A 15882-nucleotide genomic window follows, 5' to 3' on the forward strand; every position below is an offset into this window, starting at 1 on the left:
TAAAGTAATACGTTATATGGACCGTAATCATACTTTACATCTCTTAACCTCTGTACGATACACTGCCACCCGCTGTGAGATTCAAAACTTAATCAGATCCACCATTCCCTCGTGAACACACATAATGATCTCCTATATAAAGCCATGAGCCAGGTGCATCCTCACAGTAATTAGCTCAAAGCCAGGTAAGTGATCAAGCCTTAAAGGTACATACATCAAACATCAAACAGGTAAACAAAACATTTCATAAATATATTTCATACTTTTCAACACAAAATCTCTCATTAAAAGATTTTCTTAACTGAACTCAAAAGCCCCCAATATGGCTCCAACATACCGGCCCCTAATTGTTGACGCCATAGCAAAAACAATTACAACAAAAAATATTAAATGGAGCCAGAATAACTAATGTGAAATAAATCTATGAGATATACCAAATACGCTAAATCACATGTCATTGCATTACATCACATCCTATTCATCAATATTTAAATATACATTTATCATCTCATATCAATATCATGAGTCCACATAAATCATAATAAGTCAATGCTGTATAAGTGTCCATGGTGGCATAACCATAATATACAGTCTCCAGGGATATTCCAAAGAGTAGATGAGGTGAGATGCTGCAAAGTCCATGTGCATGAACATGTGTGAAAGGGTAGGTGTGTGCAGGGGCATGAGTCTCAGGGGAATGTGTGTTTGAATGTGTGCATAGGGGGTCAGGGGGTTGGGGCATGGGTGTAGTAGGAGGTAGGTTTAGGCAAAGAAGGAGTGTTTAAGTCACCACCAGGGTCAAATACTACATGTTGTGGACATATTTCCGGTGTCAAGGAAACCCCTGGTGTACACTCCACAGGTATGGGGTGTAATTCTGCACCCTCCCGAGGTTGGATTCCCATCACCAAGTATTGTACGGCATTTTGGGGCATGGGTGACGAGTGCTGCATGTTGTCTTGGTGGTCTTTTCCTCCGGGTGCATCTTGCTCTTCTTTCTTTTCTTTCCCCTCCTTCACTGCCTTAGTTTGAGTTGGAATTTTAGGACTAGTTTTCTCTTTAGGGTCCTTCTTTCCTGCGGTAGGACTTGTTGTCTCTTTCAAGTCCTTCTGCTCCACCTCCATCTCGCTGTCCTTGGTCTGTGCTGCATCCTCAGCATCAGCTGTCTCCTTCTCTTTCTCGATGGCCTTCTTCCCATCCATCTCTCCATCCTCCTCTTCCCCTTCCTTCATCCATTCTTCTTTCTCCGTGCTGTCCTGTGTTTTCTCAACCCTCGCTCTTTTATTCTGCTGGCCCTCCTCCTCCTCCTTCACTTCTTCCTCATCCTTCTCTTTCTCACCATCAGTCCTGCAGTCAAGCTTTGTCTTGGGGAACTGCTCCCTTGCCGTCCTGCGTTTGGGGCTTCCAGAGGGTGAGACGGAGGTCGGGGTGGCGGGAGTTCCAGGGGTGGTGGAGGAGGCAGGTGTTGCCGGAGTTTCCATGGCGACTGGGGTAGCCGGGGTTTTCGGGGTCACTGGCGCAGGCGGGGGGGGAGAGTGAAGTGGGCGTGGCCTTGAATACGTCCTCCCTTTCCTTCTCGGGCTGCAAAGCTTTATCCATGTGTTCCTGGTTGGCTGCCGGTTCTTTCCCAGCTGGAGCCTCGTCACTGTTTAAGAGGACCTTATTAAGCTGAGCATCAGCAGCTGCTATTTCTGCCTCCATTTCCACTTTCTCCATTTTGGCTTTGATAGCGTTCTCCTCCAGCAGTAAGGCGTGCTTGTCCTTTAAGGCCGCACATCGAGCTTCCAGAGCTGCCTTTTCAGCAGATGCTATTTTAGCTGCATAGGATGCTCTAGATGTTGTTCTAGAGTAGACCTTTGGCTCAAATTGGAGATGTTGTCCTGTGGTGTCACTCCTGATTGTGTCCGTTGTTCCCTTTTCCGCGTTTCAACCCCCTTGCTGAAGTAACTGAAATGTATCATGCTGGGCTGGTACCACTCCTCATGGTCATACTCTTTCTCTTGCTCTGAGAGGAGTTCTTGTACAGAATGATGCACTTTGTTGTATTCAACCACAGCTTGATAGAACATGTCTTGTCCACACAATAATTTACGTCATCAACATTTCCACCTTCCACCAGCAAAGCTTTGGTCTCATTGAGCTTCATATAACATACCTTAAGTTTACCTCTGCGAGTTGCTATAAGTTTCTTATAAAGTTCTTCAGCCTCAGCGGCTGTCCTAGGTTGATTGCAGTGGTGTAGTCTACGTGATACGCGGGACTACGCCGTATACCCACTAGGAACGGCCAAGGATTTGCGTATACCCACTTAAAAATGCGCGAGGATACGTATACCCACTTAAAAATGTGCGAGGAATCGGATACGTATACCCACTTAAAAATGCGCGAGGATACGTAACGGTGTTATATACAACAGATAGATCCGGTCCATTCATGTCTCTATTGGTCAGTTCGAGTTCCAGACGTACAAATATCCATGATATACGCACGGGCCAGCTAACTGGAATCTTGACACATCTTGTATAACTCCGCGTTTGTATATTTTACCCGCCGTGCCTAACCACTCCGCTAGCTGTACCAAATACACACCTGTGCCGCTTATTGTGACAGAACTTTCAAACTTCCCAGATATGAAGCGAAAGCAAACGACACTTTTTGAGTGTTTTAGTAAGCCTTCCCCTGAAGCTACTGCCGCTTCTGGTGACACTGACACTGACATGAATGTTACAGAAAAAGAGCCAGATGATGAGGCTAATGCTATCCAGCACCAACCCGATGCCATCGTAACGTCACCTGGTGGTAAGTGAAAGTACCATATGATATGCGTTATCATTAACGTAAACTGTAACAGCAGGGTATTATTGTTGGTATATTGAATTGTATCTAGAACTAGCTAGCTAACTTCACTAACGTTAGCTGCGTTAATATTCTCTGTATAGTTATTCTCTGTCAGAATAGTAGTGTGATGATGGATCAATGAATGCGGGGGAAGGGGAGAGAGAACTTAGATACTGTGTGTGCGCGCATGTGCGTGTGTCTGTGTGCAGTAAAAAACAAACAGAATATGATGTTTATATCTCCTTGTTTCAGACGATGAGACAACTGAGAACTCCTGGCCAGTCTTGTGGACTGAAAGTCAGGCTAAGGAATTTAAAACAAGGCATCCTTGGTTACAGTGGAGGGACAGAAAATTAGGTAATATCAGCACACATGAAAAGGCAAAGCTGATAAACAATTGAAATTCATAAAGTCAATGACTATGCAAATGAGAGTTAATTCAGGGTCATCTTTAATGTGCATTAATTTAAGACATTTACCATTCAATTACTATATTGTAATGTTAGTTATCAATAGTTGTCAGATAATTAGCTATTGAAAGAGTGTAATGTTTTCCTCCTTTCATCTGCTTTTCAAGCATTTGCTAGCCATGGTGTGAAGATTGTAAACAGTTTATTAAATACTTTAGATTTAATTTAATTAAAATGTTGGCCCTGTTCAGCAGATGTTATTGCTAATATAGATACAAAATGTGTATGATGATAATTAGTCGTGGTTTTGTTTACTTCCAGGTTGTGCTATTTGCAGGTCCATAAAATCAACTGCCATCCTCACAGAAAAAAGAGTGTCCATATCTGAGGAGTGGGTGTCCTTTAAGATCCAGTCTTTAAACACTGACAGATCAACGGCTCTGACCTCTTTGAGGAACAAGATTCGACGACATGAGACGTCCAGGGCACATGCAATAGCCCAGGAGCTCACTGAAAAGGGTGGACAGGATTTGCTTGGAAATTTGGTGAGAGCTGTGTCAGAGACTGTGTTGGCTGAGACAGATGCTGTATTCAGAACAGCATACTATCTTGCAAAGATGAACCGACCTTTCACTGACCATGATGATCTCATTGAGCTTCAGGAAAAAAATGGTGTCAACATGGGTACTAGTCTGCACTCAAGGTACAGTTCCACAAAAATTGTGGAACATATAGCAAAAGAGATGTAGAAAAAAATTGTTCACAGTCTTGTGTCATCTTCAAGCAAGTTGTCTGTTCTCATTGACGAGGCTACATCTCTCAGCCACAAATCTGCCATGATTGTCAGCCTGAAAGCCTCAGTAGATGGAGCTACTCCTGAATTTTTGTTCCTGGAGCTGGTTGAGCTGGAGAGCCAAAGGGCAGAGGGCATAGAAGAAGCTCTACTGAGCTGTTTGGACATTGCAGGCTTCAGTGAAGAGTGGCTTCAAAAGAACTGGGTCTCATTTATTTCTGATGGAGCAAGTGTCATGTTAGGCAAGAAGTCTGGTGTGGCAACCAGGCTGACTGCAAGGTACCCTAACCTCTTCACATGGCACTGCATGAACCACCGTTTGGAACTGGCTGTATCTGATGCTGTGGATGAGGTTCAGGCAATCAACCACTTCAAAGCGTTCATGGAGAAGATCCACAATCTCTACAGTCAGTCTAATAAATTCATGGGAACTTCTGGAAGCAGCACAAGAAGTGGGCTCACAAGTCCTGAAAATTGGCAGAGTTTTAAGTACACGATGGGTGGCCAGCAGCTTCCGTTCTGTACAGGCTGTGTGGAGGTCGTATGAAGCACTCAACAGGCACTTTGAAAATGCTGCAGAAGACCAAACAAGAAACAGCAGAGAGACAAACTTACAGAGGCCTGGCACGTCGTATGCAAAGCAAGGAATTCCTGTGTGACCTTGGACTCATGTATGATGCACTGTCTGAACTTGCAACACTATCTCAGCAACTCCAGGCCCATTCAACCACACTCTTGAGAGCAAACCAGCTTCTGAAGCGCACCATCAGAGTGCTGGCAACATTCAAAGACACCCCAGGAGAGAAAACAGAGGAGGCACTGACAGCACTGGGTTTGGGACATTTGGGATCAGTTCCCCTGGATGCAAAGCAGTTCCTCCAAAGTGTGATCAACAACATGGAGAAGCGCCTCTCATTTGAAGGTGAAATGCTTCTTGATCTCAATGTTCTGGATACAGGAAACTGGCCATCAACACCTGGCATACGGCATGGTGAGACACAGGTAAAGCGACTGTGCAGGCGGTTCAATCTTTGTGAAGCGCAAGCAGTTAATGGTATGAGAGATTTCCTTGAGCACCCAGACAGTGAGCCTGAAAGCCTAAAGCCACTCATACGATGCATGCAGACCATCCCTTGCAGCACTGCCGAATGTGAAAGGGGCTTCAGTCTCATGAACAATATATGCACGGACAAGAGATCTACACTGTTGTTGTCCAATGTCAGTCATTTGATGATGATCAGCATCAATGGGGTAAGACTTTTTGAGCCAAGGAAGTACATCACAACATGGTTGAGAAGCCATCGTTCTGCCACACAAGCAATGAGGCAATGCAAACCTCAGATGGCCGAGTACAAGCATATTTGGAAAGCTTTGTAGACTACCAGGCTGTTTGTTTTTTTCTTATTTGAAGCGTTTGACTTGTAGCAGTTCTTGTAGCAGTTCTTGTGGCAGTTCTTGTGGCAGTTCTTGTGGCAGTTATTTCTTTCTTGCATTTAAGCTGAGAGTACATAGTGATGGTGATTAACACTAAACACAGTAGAAAATCAGTCCACCCCCCTGATGTAAATGCCATTGGTTGTTAAAGTCTTGTTTTGTTTATAATAAATTGAAATGTTTGTAAACACATAACCAGTCGTTCAGAATGCTCTCATATGTGTAGATGCATACTGTATGCATAAATGAGTATGGTGGTGCTTATGGGGTGTCGCGACGGGACGGGTGTCGCTCCAGGACACGTCGCCCTGGGACGGGTGAGCATGAAGCTGGGAGGGAAAAATCACAGTATACCCACTAGAAAAAACTAGACTACACCACTGGTTGATTGGTCATGTTGAATAGTGTACCAGTGGCAGTTAACTGGTTAATTTCCTTTAAAAAGGTGAGTATGTAAAATAGGTGAGTTTCTATTTCACTCCAAGATCCTCCACTATTTTGCGTTGCATAATATGTACAGACACAAAGACCTTAGATGTGCGTGGCAGCGCTTCTGTTTACATACACATCAAACACTTGCATGATTCCATTCGGCAACATTGTAACGTGTGAACACGCTTCCTGGTAGGCATTTTTTTCCTTTGCATATCACAGTCTGACACGATTGCTTAATAAGACACCATCCTTTAGTTACTCACGACACATCCCTTCATTGGGTGCATAGCCGCGTCCTTTGGCTCAAACAGCAACGTGCCTCCATGTTAGTCCATATCTAACATGTTAGTCCATATCGGTCCGGTTTACGTTTCCAAAGTTGAAGCCGGTCCTGAAAGTTTTGAATAATGAAGTGGCTAATCCCCGTCTCCTACTTCCATTTAGCCACTGAGGTCATGGTAGATGTTCTCCGAATTCACACTCCATGAAAGCACTCGTAGTCGGTAATTAATTATAAAATAAAACAATGTATTAAACTGAACCAAACTAAGGTTGACTTTCTTAAAGTAATAGGTTATATGGATCGTAATCATACTTTACATCTCTTAAGCTCTGTACGATACACTGCCACCCGCTGTGCGATTCAAAACCTAATCAGATCCACCATTCCCTCGTGAACACACATAATGATCTCCTATATAAAGCCATGAGCCAGGTGCCTCCTCACAGTAATTAGCTCAAAGCCAGGTAAGTGATCAAGCCTTAAAGGTACATACATCAAACATCAAAAAGGTAAACAAAACATTTCATAAAGATATTTCATACTTTTCAACACAAAATAAACACAAAATATCTCATTAAAAGATTTTCTTAACTGAACTCAAAAGGCCCTAATATGGCTCCAACAGATAGGGTTACATGTGTCAGAGCCTTACCCATCCACAGAACACATCACCAGCCAAACTACAGAGGTTTCACAGCAAGGTGTAAATGACTAGTTAACCTCTAAAAGGATGGTCAGGTACACAATGCTAAAACTTACATCAAAAGCCTGCAGAGGTCTGGAAAATGGTCTTATGGACAGATAAGACAGATATTATTATGGGTTAGGGTTAGTAGTCTGGTACTACCAGAGTGATTACAAGAGGAATGTTTGGAGAACAAAGATCTGCCCAACACAGTGTGTAATTGATTGATTCCTATACAAATCAGAGACACTATAAACATATTAATTCCAAACATACATGAACTATTATCTTTGCATCAAGATGGACTCAATTCAACTTATTGAGTGATTTGTTGTTGACATTTTTGCCTTTTAGATCATTTTAAGAGTGTCATAGCAAAGGGTCTCAATATGTACATGAGGTTTCAATTTAAATGTTAATACATTTACTGAAATAAAATAAAATATTCAAAAGTTTTCATTTTTGTGTGTGGATTGATGGCAAATTATTTCAATTTAATCCATTTTAAATTGAGTCTATAACACAACATAATGTGGAAAAATTTAAGGGGTCTGAATACGTTCCGAAGGCACTGTATATACATAGACAACAATATCCAGAATATGCCTAACAATTACACCTACAAGTCAAATAAATTAAAAGTTATACACACAAGTTAAGTTAGATCAATCCAGAAATTCCAAAAACCCACTCAACATTATAAAACACAGACGGTTTCTATGATGTTTTTTCAGACTGAATATCAGAAGATATTTCTTTTAAACAACTGTCTTTACTAGGTGGGAAACTGCTTTTCCAAACGAAAGCAATGCATTTTTTTGGGCAGAAATCAATGATAGCTTAATGAATCTTGAGTTGATTTACTTGACTTGATCTAGGGTTAAATGACAGTTGTTGAGCATCAATAAAAAGCTTCTCCCATTTCTCTTTTTTTTTTTGACCAAACGACATACCGGCATGCCATTCATTCATACATTTGCCTCACTTCAACATCTAACATGCAACGGCTAACATCAAAATACACACATCCCCGTGTTTACCAGGGCCAAGGGAATCTACCTTTTTCTCCCGCATGTTTGGGCACACGACAGTAGCCTAAGACCCACCATTGTGGGTGCAATGTATTGTGCAAGGATGACTCTGTTTACAGCGCTGTCAATTTTCGAATATTGCAATATTTATTATATTACATATTTATTTTTTTAATAATGATAATCAACTTGTGAACATTTTTCAGATTACAGACATATCTGCTGATATTGACTTTCTTTTTGAATGGAAAAACTTTCTAGCATGTGAGAAAATGGTCATTGTTGATACCAAACAGCTCCTCCAGAGGGCGTGACAAGGCCCTGATGCCAACTGATTTGCTCCCTGAGTTCTCAGCCACCTCGTCATCATGAGCCTTGTCTGCCTCTTGAACAGGGGATCTGTAATAGACAATAAACAACAACATTGTTTCATCAGTTCATATGAATAGTTGTCAGTAACCTCGCCCAACCTAATTAGAAAAATGTGATAATGACAGCTGTACAGGCTCTTAAAGGATAAGTAAAAGGAAATGAACAAATGTTTTTGATGGGTAAGGTGTTGGCGTGCATAAACTGCTAATTCTTTTTGAACTGCCAATCCTCTCCTGTTTGCATTCAAATGTCACTTTTCTCGACAGGGAGCGAATGCCCACAGTATCTGATTTCTCTTCATCTCCATCTTCCAGACTGGCTACCGAAGAGGAGTCACTGTCAAGGACTGTGATCCTCAAAGTATCTGTCGGCACCTCACCTCATAAACATGATAATAAGAATACATGTTTTTAATGACTTTTTCATTTGTTAAGCATTAATAATCCTCCTGTTTGTTATTATTGGTACACTGGATTTACTTACATTGTTCTGTCTGTGTGATCAGGATGACCTGTCCTGGAAGACCAACACAGCAGCCATCATCAAGAAGGCACAACAGCGGCTCTACTTCCTGAGAGTCCTCAGGAAAAACCACATAAGACGGGAGCTGCTTGTGACCTTCTACCGCTGCGCAGTGGAGAGCATCCTCACCTACTGCATCTGCGTGTGGTTCTCCAGCTGCACAGCCGCAGAGAGGAATGCGCTACAGAGAGTCGTGAGATCGGCCCAGAAGATCACAGGCGCCCCCCTCCCCTCTCTGGAAGAGCTGTACAACACACGCTGCCTCAGGAAGGCCTCCAAGATCTCCAGAGACCCATCCCACCCTGGGAACGAACACTTTGCTCGGCTGCCCTCGGACAGGCGGTTCAGGACCATGTTCGCAAGGACAAATAGACTGAAGCTCAGCTTCTACCCCAGGGCCATTCAGGCCCTGAACACAGCAAAGACCTAGGTTCTAGGCCCTGGACAATCTAGACAATGTGATGGCAGCTACTAGATTGTAATCAAGTGCAATACTGAAACACAACTGTGAACATTTCAAACCTGCAAACTGCGACACTTTAAATGAATGTGCAATAACACTATGTGCAATACGACAACCCTCGGGTACATAAGGTTCAGAGATAGGAAATGTTAGAATAGGTATAGCATAGCATAGAGTACAGCACAGTGTTTTATTTGTATAGTATAGTATAGTGGATAGTGTACATAGCCTTTATTTATGTAAACCAGCTCTTTTCCCTTCTTGTTTTTAGTTTTTTTTTCCTAGCACCAGGGGAGCCCCCCCTCCCAAATTTCGTTGTATGGTACCTGTACTATATCAATGACAATAAAGACCATTCATTCATTCATTCATTCATTCATTCATTCATTCATCATCTAATTACCGTATGTGTATTTAGCATGTTGATGTTCTATCAGCATGTTGTGATGCTTACCATGCAGTTAGATGTTCATAGCGATGTACCTTCTTACGTGATAGCTACTAGCAGCTGGTTTGCGTGGGTTTTTATTCAGAGCGAGATTCTCCAGTATTTGCTTTGAGGTGTACGTACCAACATTCAGATAAGAATATCTTCTTCAACTATTTTCAGATTTAAATCTATGACACATCATTTGAAATCTTACAATCTGCACTTTCATAATCAGGAAGAAAAAACTGAAAAATGACCTTGCCCTACTTGAGGACTTTTTCACCAGACCCTGTCACATATGATTGAGAAAGAAGAACCAGAGTTGAACTAACCGAGAGTTCAGCTGATCCAGTACAGCGTGGAGATATGCCCTGTCCTCAGTGGGATCCAGTGAAGAAGAGGATGATGATGAATGGGCTCTGTTCATTTTCTGGACCCCTTGGGACGTTGGCTGCTCAAGTCTCTCCTCAGAGTTGTTTGTGGATGTAAAGTACACTACCCATAAAGAGAACATCATTTATTACGTTACGTATAGTCTTAAGACGAAAAATCAATTAAAGTATTGGGAGCTGTGTCATGGAATATTTGGTATGTTACCACAAAACAATGTATTTGTTACATTTTATCACAAAACAATTGTCAGAGAAATTATATTTGAAATCCACAGGCCAAATCATTCACATTCATCCTAGTAGGGGAAAATGATTGCTGTACAGTCAATCCTTGTTCAATAAAGATATACATGATATTTGATCAAATGTAACCTTGATGCCATCTCGATGTCTGTCTGTCTCTGAGCAATTTTGACCTCACTACCTCCCTCTGTTGACTGTCTTTCAACATTGCAACTACCCTGCTTACAGGTTGCAGTAATTAAATAAATAGAACGTCAGGACATTGGGGTATAGATCTAGCAGTGGTGTGCCGTCAGGGCCAGCAAGGCCTTCTCTGCTGGCCTAAACATCATCAGAATATACATTTTATTTAATATATTTTTTCCACAAATATGTATTAATGATTCCCCATAGTCTATTCTCTTCATTTCATAGCTTTCCTCTTGGTTGCGCTGCTTCCAGTCTCCAATTGAGATTTGGAGGGCTGGCCTTTATGTTAGAGCTTTTATCCAATCAAAATGTGTTGCTAGGGGGCTCCCAAATCTGCCCGCCTTCACAACAGACGGTGCAGGGAATTCGACCTGTAACTTAACGTTGGAACGAGAAAACCTGTGGCGTTCCTAGTAAACCTACGTAGATGCGAGCAAAATCAACAACGGCGCCTGCTGGAAGGCTCAATCTGATGTCAGCACCCAGCACGTCTTTTGATTGGATACGCACTATTGAGATGCGTAGCAAGGTAATTTGCGTATCTTTATACCATCTGCAATCAGCTACAATGGCGGAAGGGGGAGAAGAGGCAGATGTGGTGGCAGATCTTAAAACAACGCCATTTTCTAGAAGAACTTTCCAGGAAAAGATAGACATTATCAGAGAACGGCCAACCCCGACTCTTGCGAGCCTTTCTCAGCGGGGAAAAGGGTTTGTCCGGCACTTTCAGATCGCTAACTATGAGCGGTACCCCTGGCTCACAGGCTCCGAAAGGCACTGCAAATTGTACTGCTGGCAATGCCTGCTATTTGCAACAGATCGATCGGGTGTTTGGAGCCACACTGGTTTTGCAAACTTGAGTTGTCTAACCAAGGGAGCAACGAGACACCAAAGCACGGCTGGGCACTTACAAGCAACGGTGCTTTTGAACACCTTTGGGGACACTCGAGTGGATTTACAGCTCAACAGACTGTACAACAGAGTAATTGAAGTATTCCTGAGGAAAGAAAGGAGGATGGATTTTGTTTTCAAATGAAGTTGTTTTGGTGAGTACAAAGCATTTTATTTTTTATTTTATTTGTATATATTTTTGTCATTTTATTTCGTTATTTCATTTTATTTTCGTTTCAATATTAACGAATTAATATATAGGTAATTAAAATTCATTTTATTTTCGTTTCAATATTAACGAATTAATATATAGGTAATTAAAATGACAAATATAGGCTTATAAAATAAATGTTTGATGCGTCTGTTGCAGGTTGCAAGAGATGTGGAGATTACGTGGGTGGCGCACGTGAATCAGCTGTGCAGTAAAAGTACTCAAGGAGACTTGTTGAATTGTTTTGTCACGTTTCTTGACGATAAAAGTGCCTTTTATTTAAAAGTTTTGACAGTATCCAAGCGAAGCGATCTTAAAGATCACACTCTTCATTGTAAATGCGGATTTATTGATTAAAAATGCTTCGGAAATATTAATATAACTCTGTTGTACTTGTCTGATTATGTTAAGGTGATGCAACGCCCGGTTATACTGTGTTTCTGTCTAGTTTCTAGAGCCATGGCGTCATAATGATGGTATTAAGAGGTAGAATAATTCAGGTAGGACTGTGTCGGACATCACTGAAGGCCTAGGTGTGAAATGCACCGCCCGCCACTGATCTAGTAACAGGAAGGGAGCGCAGTCTGAGAAAGCAGGTTTGCAGATGCTGTTTGGCTTAGGGTCTATTATGGTCATTAAAAAATGGGGAGGAGCAAGGTCCTTTTCATGTTTATACATGTCCCTGTCTGTACAATGACCACTGTGACAACCCTAGGTCGAGGTAGATTAGATTACATTCACGAGACACTGCATAAGTGACTACACACCCCTTAACCCTAGAGGGCAGTGTTGCTCATACGTCCCTTACAGTCAGAAGTATTATTTCTCAACCAAGTCACTTGGGTGGTTTTCTTTACTTTGTACCGAAGATTAACAAGGATTGTTTGACATTGACGGACTTAAATAAAAACCTGAGCAAGCAAGACAAAGCTTGGGGCTGGCCGACCCAAGGACCAGTTCTACAGGTCTGAGATCTGAGGTTGGAGGATTCAGGAGAGCATGTCACTCAATCTGACATTAACTGACATTAACTGACATTATCTGTCACTTACACATTCATACTGCATTCATGCAGTCAGGTTACAAATGCCAGCCTAGTTAGGCTGTGTTTCCCTAGACAATGAAGCCATGGTAGGTGGGGGCTGACTGTGGGCAGGTTCATAACACCACCATCATCATATCACACATCACACATATTGCCACAGGCAATAACTTCCCCTTTTGCCACAGCTGTGTTAGAATTTGTGCAAATCAAATTATACTCAGTGCATCCAACCAGACCCAAATCTGAATTGTTTGTTGTTTTCAAATGTATGCAGATATACAAATGTTTATGAAATTAAAAGAAAACATTGTCACCTGCCTCAGGGCAATATTGTGCATTAGGGTAGTAAAACAGAAAAGGAAAATATATTACATTTCCGAACATGTTGATGGAACCAACATCGTTTTTAATCCTGAAATACACTCATATTGTAATCATTGTTTGATTAGTTGAGTGGTTTCATAGTGTTAGCACCATTTTCCATTAATAGGGTATTCTAATTAATTAGTGATTATAATATCAGAACATTTAATTTTACAGTCAAAAGGTCCTTATGTTCCTCTGACCAGCTTGTGTCTTCTGCTCATACCTAAACAAGTACAGTAAAAGAGTGTGGGCAGCAGAACTAGTTTGAGAACAAGTTAGAAATAACTGTATACAATGACCACGTCAGACCTTTCACACCACAAATATTGTCTCAACTTCCCCTAGCTAGGTGATCATCAGTCAGTCAAATCCGGTTCAATGTGTCTTAGCTTTAATTCAACCAGAACTAAAGCTGGCTTATTTGTGTACATGTAAGGTTTGTCCTCACTTCTGTGAGAAATTGTATTAGCCAATTGTTGTTGACAAATATGTAACACAGAGGCAGAACTAAATGATTCTACTGTCATTTTTTGAAAATGTTTCTAAGCCAAAAGGGTAGTCTTTGTTTTTGTAAAATTGTCATGAATCTGGCAAATTCACACTACAAGGCTGTGTATTCAAAATGGTTTCATTATCTACAGTAATGCCCCTCAATAGGTGAAAAGAAAATCTGTTATTACAAATAGTTATTACAATTTGAATTCAGTTATTAAAATATTGGTTCTGTCATTGTAGAAAACAGACAATGATTCACTGTACTGATACAGTGTTAATACTCATTAATACTCATCATTAATGATATTTCATTTTGTATTTCTACTTTTTACTCAAACTTTCAGAGATAAGAGGAAGAAACGTATGCAGATGTAAAAGGGAAGAACACCCCATCAAAGTACAAAGTAAATTAATATATGATCGCTTTTCCACAGGAGCAGCTTATTGGACATTGTTATTTTCCCCTATTAGCGTCTGTAGGAGATTGCGCTCAAGTTGAGTTATTGTATTATATTATAAGTGGACAGGGCACACCCGAAAAAGAGATCTCTGTCTCAGTGTGTTTTTCCCTGGATAAATAAAGGTTAAATCTGGAAGAGCAGAGGACCTGATTGAGTACAATAAGTTGATGGAGCTCTGCCTCCTTGCTGTCCACACGACCAGGACCCTCAAGTGTTCCACTGAAGCTACTGGCAGACTGATGGGGCTGAAGCTACTGGCAGAGTGATGGGGCTGAAGCTACTGGCAGACTGATGGGGCTGAAGCTACTGGCAGAGCGATGGGGCTGAAGCTACTGGCAGAGTGATGGGGCTGAAGCTACTGGCAGACTGATGGGGCTGGCTGCCATTGGCCAGAGGGCTCTCTGTCAGCTAAACTTTGAGGAAGAGGGAGCACATCTCTAACAGACGCACTGATTGGGCAGGTCATTGTCGACATGCAGACCAGCATACTATCCAGACATCACATGGCGATATGATACCTCTCAAGTCAACCCTAAGATTGTGCTGTATATGCCTCGTGCTGTACAGGTGGTGACCATGACCTCCCCCCACCCCCCCTCAAACTACAAGACCCCCAGGGCCTCGCTGCCACCTTAGGCTGCTGTCGGACAGACCCATGACAGCAGTACCCATGACCACCCCGAAACAACTGTCTGCTAAAGGTAGCATTTGCATAATAATATTCTGAATTGTCAGTTATGTATTCCCTGTGCCCCGATGAGACCAAGTAAAGCACAGTTGACTGTACAAACAACACCCATTACTGGAGGACCTTCAGACAGTGCCTTTATTATCTAGTTGATATTCATCATGGAAATACTCACGAAAATGTGCTATTTGCTGACTGTCATTGCTCTATGATATTGATTGTTGATGATGTTTGCTTAAGTGTGCCAATGTCATACTCTGGCCATTGTACAGATATTGTACAGATAAGCACCCAGACGCCTTTCAAAAGAGACTGGCACCGGCTGACTCCAAGGAGAACTCCACCTAATGGAAACTGCGACCACAGAGGGCAAGTGGATGTTGTCCTGTCCTTCAGCTATTGCCAGGGTCCACATTATGTGTTAAAAGTGGATGGGAGGGAGGTGGGTGGACTATGAGTGACAGACAGAGAGACGGGGGAAATTAAAAACTGCACCTTTAATGAACTGAGCGGTTTACTTGATGATTTACTAGATACGCAGTCGACACAGAAGTCTACGCACACGCACACGCACACACACACACACACACACACACACACACACACACACTAGGCAGGACGTTCCATTCCCGGGGGGGGCTAACATCAAAAGACACACATCTCTGTGTTCACCGGGGTCAGGGGAATCTAGCCGGGGGGGGGGATGCACACGGTGGGTTGTTCATGGAGAAAAAAAGGACACTTTTTCACAGGCAGGGGGCATGCCATTCATTCATACGTTTGCCTCACTTCCCGGGGGGGCTAACGTCTTATTCATATTCTAATATCCTATCACTATTGCGTATGTAAACCTTTGGACTACAAGTATAGTATGAGCTGGGCTTTCTAGTCTCTCGTAGGATATCGTTTTACATTCTGCAGTTCTGCAAGAAAAGGACAATGATTACACATTCACACTTTACCACAGGCGTCTTTAAGTGATGTGGCGCTTGGCAACAGTTCAAATGAGATTTGGAAAACTTCACTTCTTGAGGAGTAAAGAGAGGGAGCTGGAAACATCCACCCTCCAGGGTCCTCATACTCATAATATGACAATTAGATTGAGTTAATGGCACTGGGTTAGACATACAGCACTATATCTCCAGTCTTTTTAAAAACAAAACAAAAAGGATTGAATTACAACTGTGCGTAATGCAAGAAAATTG

Source organism: Nansenia antarctica (genome assembly GCF_963989245.1).
Source record: "Nansenia antarctica genome assembly, chromosome: 1".
In the NCBI taxonomy this organism is placed as follows: Eukaryota; Metazoa; Chordata; class Actinopteri; order Argentiniformes; family Microstomatidae; genus Nansenia; species Nansenia antarctica.